The sequence below is a fragment of the Monodelphis domestica genome, chromosome 1, assembly GCF_027887165.1.
Source record: "Monodelphis domestica isolate mMonDom1 chromosome 1, mMonDom1.pri, whole genome shotgun sequence".
Taxonomy (NCBI): domain Eukaryota; kingdom Metazoa; phylum Chordata; class Mammalia; order Didelphimorphia; family Didelphidae; genus Monodelphis; species Monodelphis domestica.
The window spans coordinates 647,358,237-647,365,275 of NC_077227.1; the positions used below are offsets into that span (position 1 = coordinate 647,358,237).

A 7,039-nucleotide genomic window follows, 5' to 3' on the forward strand; every position below is an offset into this window, starting at 1 on the left:
ATTCTTTGCAGTCTAAGCATCTCAAGATTATTCTCTAAAGGCAAACAGCTGATTCTTGTGAGAACAGAAGTATCTCTCAAATTTCTCAGTGAATAGAACTTTTTATTCCTTCTGAAGTAGAACTGAGAATCAAGCCTTATTGTTGCTCAATAACGCCTGAAGAAAGTTATCACAATAGTAGTTCTACTGAGTAGCAGTAAAACTTGCAGAAGTTCAAGGCATAGTTCTTTCTCCAGTCATCGGAGACAATTATATACAGACTCATCAGCAGAATGCATTCCCATTTTTAAAGCACTGACTTTATAAGTACAAAAGGCCCCAAAGGACAGTATCAATGGTTATTGACTTAAAACCACTGACACAGCAAATGAAATTCATATGTTAAGAAGAATGGGTGAGACACACTAGAACAAGGTCAGTGTCTGCTGAAAATTTACATTTGTAGGCTTTCATTAAATTCAACTCAATATATGCTGAAAAACTGATTAGTAATCAGATATTATAGCCCTATGATCTCTCCATATATCTCCTTTATTTATATAGTATTTAGAGACGTAAGCAAAGTCATCAACATTGTCTCTATGATCACTCACACCTAAATAGAACGTTAACATTTATAAAATGGTTTGCTTGTTTGGTTCTCAACACAGTCTTGTGAGACAGAAAAGATTGACCCCATTTATACAGGTTGAAAAAAACATATTTATAGATTTTAAATCTCTTACCAGTCACACAGAGTATCTGTCTTACATAGTACCTGTCAGGTAGGATTCAAATCCATTTATTCTAAGATTCATTGATATCACATTTATATGAATCAGGTTTACCTTTAAATGACTGAATAAATGAAATGTCATTCAGGTGCACATGTATTTAGTCACATTTTTTAAATGTGCCATGCACCATGCTAAATACTAAGGATATATTAACTTGGAAATAACACAGAACTACCAAAGTAGTCAGAAAAACCACTGTTCAATCAGGATGGGGATAAATCCAATATTTAGCCCTTTACTCAGTCTGGCGCCACAACTTTTACAGGGTTTACACCCTGGACTCTGGGGATATTTTCCCTCAGAGTGCCACCAGGCTAGATGGTGACTCCAAGGAACAAAAGAATTTGGGGAACCTACATACCATTTGGGGGATCTAGGGGCAGGGAAAGATGATTAATTGACATCACAATGGTTATAAGGAAGTGGGAGTGTTCAAACTATAGTGACAGGATACAATCAAGCTTGGGAAAAGAATCACATCTAGAGGCTAGGGTGTCAGGGAAGGGGCTGTTTACAATGGATACTAAAAGGTTGGTCCCTGCCCAGGTGTGGGTCTTCTTGGGAAAGGGTCTCTGATGCAATGGGGTCCATTATTCAGTTTGAAACTGCTTGTCTGAGATTCCCTTCAGGCTGGATTCTCACAGGAACAGGGAAGAAGTACAAACTTTGGGGTCTCCAACTTACAATCTAGTTCTGAAACTTGGGGTCCATCAGATCTTACTAGACTATAAGGTTGGGGTTTCTAGATTCCATGTTGACAAATACTATATCCAAAAGTGAGTCCTTGCCTTCATAAAATTGAATGTGTGTGAGTATATATATATATATATATACATATATATATATATATATGGAAGTCAATCAATACCTATATTGAAGTGGTGGCCAAGTTAGAGAGTTTTGGTCTGGAAAGTCAAAGAGATGGCAAAGTGACATATGAGGCAAATAAGCCTATTCCTTCCAGAAATAACAACAGTATTGATTTAAATGTATTTGATAATTGTGCTAAGAGAAAGAGGTAGAAAGGGGAGAAAGTGTAAAGTCCATTCTAGGTAAGTGGCAGGCTTATATAAATATAGGCTAGGCAAAAAAAAAAATCTGATGGCTTAAGAAAGATGTAAAAGTGAGACTTGTTCAAAAATCTGGAGTCATTCTGTCTATATGATGGGCAATGTGGGCTAGTTTCCATTCACAAAATCAGTCAGAAATGTTGAGACTTAGACCCAGAAGTCCAAAGAAGAGTGAATTAACTCCATCATGGACTAGGGGATTCTTCAAGTCCAGGAACAGTGTAGGTTGTGCTAATCCATATGAGAAGACGGTAGTCATGGCAGAGAGATGGTAATATGGTTTGGAGAGAAGTCTAAGTAGAAAATGTTGGTGGCATGGGCACTGTACCCCAGAAACCCAGGCGAACTATTATCAGGGAAACTCCTTTGCTTTGCCTCCTCCTAACTCTGAACTTAGAAAGACCCAATGACCCCACCCAGGGTCCTGAGATGTTTATCTTCCTTTGTCCTCTAGATTTAGGATGGACAAAGAGAAGAATCCTTATGCCTCCAGACAGACCCCAGTCAGATGACCACCTCACCCCACCAAATGCCTGAAAGCTTAACACTCTAAATCATGTCCCCACTAGGGCATAGAATCTGTTGTAAAAAGGTATAAAAACCTCGGAACTGATGTTGTTTGGGGGAACAGCCTTTCCGTTCATGCTGTCCTCCTTAGGAACTGCTCCCCATCTTGCTGCTCCACCTTGCTATCCTCCTGGCCACTCAACATTATTTTCTAAATTAATAAATCTTTTTTTTGTTTGTTTTTAAGCTAAGTTTTGGAGTCTTGCATGCTTGCAAAAGGTATCCTTCCTGAACTCCAAGGGTATCCTTCCCGCCCATAACATTTTGACACCCAACTGTTTTGGCTCCTGTACTCCGGATCATCCATGAGGACACAGTTTCTCAGATATGAAGGAGCCTTTTCTTTGACTCCTGAAACCCCCATCTTTTGGATCATATCTTTGTGGGAACTCTTTCCTGCTCTCTCTCCCATTGGCCTCAGATCAGTCTGGCCACTGGAGTTTGGGGTCTATCTGTCGGATCCCCCTTATACTGGAAGACGTTCTAAGTTGTGTGGGAAGTCTTGCCACCTCAGTGTTCAGCTGAGTGCTCACCTTAGTGTTAAAACTGTGTGCTCTTGGTCAGGCAACTTCTGTGGACTCACAGTTGTTGACCATCAGTGTGGAATTGGCCATTCTGCATCTAAATGGGACAGAGACACAGCATACCCCGAGATTCCCCTTTGGGTTATATACTTAAAAATTGGAAAAAATTGGCACTAAACAGCTTAAAGAAAAAGCAATTAATTTCTTTTTGTAATGTTGTCTGGCCACGTTACATCCTTGGTAATCAAGAGACATGGCCTATCCAATCCATGGTACTCTAAATTATAATGCCATCAGACAATTGGATTTGTTCTGCAGAAGGGAAGGGAAATGGACAGCCATTCCCTAAATTTCCACTTTCATTAAACTCAGCCAGAATCCTGAGCTAAGATGATTATGTCGCATGTGCCTTGCCACTTCCTTACTGACCCCTTCTGGGGAAAGTCCCCAACAGAATGTTCTGGATGACGTAGCTCTCCCAGGCAATTTAGCTTCTGTGAGGGGTAGGGAGATAACATCTTCTACACTGACTGTGGAGCAGTCAAGGCCTTCCCCTACCCCAAAACTAACTTCTACCACAGAATCCCCTCCAGATCCTCCTGGTTCCTCTCCACAACCCTTGGCTCGAAAACCTCCGCCTTACTCTCTGGGTTCAGAGCCTGAGACCACTCCTCTCACTACTCCCAACCGTAATATCCTTTTGTACCCACCACTGCCTAAGGATAATGTTACCTCGCCCATTCCTCAACCAAGTCCACTCCACACCGGGAGCGGACTGAGCTATGGCAACAGGGCTACCCTCCTCCCTATGAGAGAGATACCCTTGTCAGATGGGCTGGTTCAGGTGCATGTTTCCTTTTCTATGTCTGATCTAGCCCAGATGAAGGAGAAATTGGGTCACTACTTAGAGAACCATACTACATTCATTGCGGGTTTTAAATCCCTTACCCTGCAGTTTGACCTGTCCTTGGCAGATCTGCATATTATTATCTCCACCTGTTGCACCCCAGATGAGAAAAAATGGATCTGGGACTTGGCTGTAGAAATAAGTGATGAGAAGGCCCTAGCCAGCACATGGGCAAGAGTTCCTGGTGCCACCGCAGTCCCAGGGCAAGATCCTGGATGGGACTATATGAATGAAAGGGACAGACTTAGGAGAGACCATATGATAGATTGTCTCCTTGAGGCCATGCAGAAAGGGATTAGAAAATGAGTGAATTACAATAAGCTCAAAGAAATCTTTCAGGGAAAGGAGGAGAATCCAGCCCTCTTCCTGTCCTGATTAGTGGAAACCATGAAGCAATGTCCACCCAGACACTGATGAGGGGGCACTTATCTTAAGGCTCCACTTTATAGGGAAGTCTGCCCCAGACATCAGGCGAAAACTACAAAAGCTGGATCTAGGACCTCAGACTCTAATTAACTAATTAATGGATGTTGCTTTTAAGGTTTTTCACAACAGGGACCTAGCTGAGACAGGGGGACAGAGATGTGAGAAGCTACTCACAGCAGATCTCACCTCTCTGACCTATGGGCAGAGGCCAAGGGGCTCTTGCTACACCTGTGGACAGGATGGACACTGGTCGAAGGACTGTCCTTTGAAGGGAAGATCGCCCACGACTCCGTCCAGCCTGTGGCCGACAGGGACACTGGAGACGGCAGTGCCCCACCAAACAGAGACCCCAGCAACCCCAGAGGCACATTCCTGACCTCCAGACTCCTGAGAACTAGGAATAAGGCTGCCCTAGGGTTTGCTCGCTCCCAGTTTCCATCACCATGGCCAAACCCAGGTGTATTCTCGAGGTTGAAGGTAAGAAAGTTACCTTCCTAATTGATACAGGAGCTACATATTCTGTTCTCCAAACTCATAATGGTCCTACATTCCATTCGCAGCATAAGGTAATAGGAGTTGGGGAAAAGATACTTAGCTGTAGAGAAAAGGCACCACTAATATGTGCCCATGAAAATAAATTATTCCAACATATATTCCTGGTTATTCCTTCCTCCCCATGTCCTCTACTAGGCAGGGACATTAAACAGTGCTTTGCAGAAGCCCACAATAATCTCTTCAGAAATCTGGGAGAAAGTGCCTTCCATTGTCTGGATTCAAGGCATACCCCGGAAGAGCCCTCCAGGCTGATCCAGTAATGATAAGCCTCAAACCTGATTCCCTTTACCCATATAGGAAGCAATATCCCATTTCCACAGAGGCCAGAGAAGGATTACAACCTCTCATAGATAAATTCCTAGCCTATGGCCTCTTAGAAGAGTGATCTTCACCTTGAAATTCTCCCATCCTACCCGTGAAGAAGCCAAATGGGAGCTGGCGTATGGTTCAAGATCTCAGGCATATTAATGAAGCAATAATTTCTATTCACCCCATTGTCCCAAGCCTATATACAAAGTGGTTCTCTGTTATTGACTTGAAAGATGCCTTCTTTTGCATACCCTTGCACCCAAAATGCAGATTCCTCTTTGCCTGTGAGTAGGTTTCTCCCTCAGACCCCCACCTCATAAGGGCACGTAGTCTGTGCTCCCACATAGATTAAGGGACAGCCCCCACTACTTTTGGGCTGCTCTCAACAAAGATCTTAGAGCCCTGAGACTCAAGAGCAGCTCAATCTTGCAGTATGTTGATGACATTTTAATATCTAATCATCTGAGGCTGCCTGTATCACAGACACCATTTCTATTCTAACTTTCCTAGAACGGGGTTACAAGGTTTCTGCTTCTAAAGCCCAACTTGTCTCCCACGCTGTAACTTATTTGGGACACACCCTAACCCCAAATTTGCGCTCCCTGACCACAGACAGGAAACAGGCCATCCTGTCCATTTCTGTCCCTCACCAAAAGACAGCTCCAAACTTTTCGGGGTATGGCAGGGTTTTGCCATATTTGGATACGTAATTTCAGGATCATTGCAAAACCTCTCTATGAAGCTACTAAGGGGGCTGATTCAGAACCCCTAGATTGGGGGGGGGGGGACCAGGAACAAGCCTTTTCACTTTTAAAAACCTGGCTTTCTTCCACTCTGGCACTAGGGATTCCAGACCTTGAAAAGCCATTCTTCTTGTTTACCGATGAGAGAAAATAGTTTGCCCTAGGCGTTCTAGCACAGTACCTAGGACCTGACTTCTGCCCCATTGTTTACTTCTCCAAGCAACTCAACTCAGTTAGCAGGGGATGGCCACCATGTTTGAGGGCAGTCTCTTCCACAATCCTCATGGCAGAAGAGGTACTTAAACTAACTCTGGGTCAACCCCTAGAAATCCTGACCCCCCATCGGGTCCTCAGCATTCTGGAAGCTAGAGGTCACAGATGGCTCTCTGGGGGCCATCTCACTTAAGTACCAGGCTCTTTTACTGGACACACCCAGCCTTACCCTGAAGGTATGCAGGACACTGAATCTAGCTACCATCCTTCCTCTTCCTGGAGACCCCTCCTCCCATGACTGTGAGGAATTGATAGACCACACTTTCTCCAGCCAACCATACCTCAAAGATTCTTCTCTCCCTGAGGCAGAAGTCAGCTGGTATACAGATGGGTCCTCCTTTATGGAGAATGGGGTAAGGAAAGCGGGGTACTCACTAGTCTCTCAGACAGCCACCATTGAGGCAAAGGGACTCCCCCAGGACTTCAGCACAAAAAGCAGAGTTGATCGCCCTCACAAGAGCATTGCAGCTTGCTGAAGGGAAAAAGGCAAATATTTTCACGGTCTCAAAATATGCCTTTCATGTTTTACATGCTCATGGGGCTATATGGAAAGAAAGAGGTTTATTAACTACCAAAAACTCTCCCTTGAAACACAGGAAGGAAATCCTGAGTTTACTTGAGGCAATCACTTTACCTAGCGAAATAGCTGTCATCCACTGCAGAGGACATCAGGGTCTGGATTCCAACATAGCCCGAGGGAATCATAGGGCAGACCTAGCCACCAAAGAGGCTGCAAGAGCCACTTCTCTGACTGCTCTGACCCTAACTCCATGACACCCCACAATACCAAAGGGCATTTCTCTCTCGTACACTGAGGAGGAAATTGCACAGGCAGAACTTCAGGGGTTTACCCTTGAAGACAGCGAGTGGTGGTGTTCTCCCTCTGGAC

At 44.1% G+C, this 7,039-nt stretch overlaps 1 long non-coding RNA gene across 1 annotated transcript; it reads left to right on the forward strand.

The window, feature by feature from the left end:
• The first annotated feature begins 217 nt into the window (after positions 1-217).
• LOC130456569 (uncharacterized) lies at positions 218-4,921 on the forward strand. The gene is made up of 2 exons (XR_008915636.1): positions 218-414; positions 4,386-4,921. It is a non-coding gene; the product is annotated as an uncharacterized LOC130456569 (long non-coding RNA).
• Positions 4,922-7,039: the final 2,118 nt, after the last annotated feature.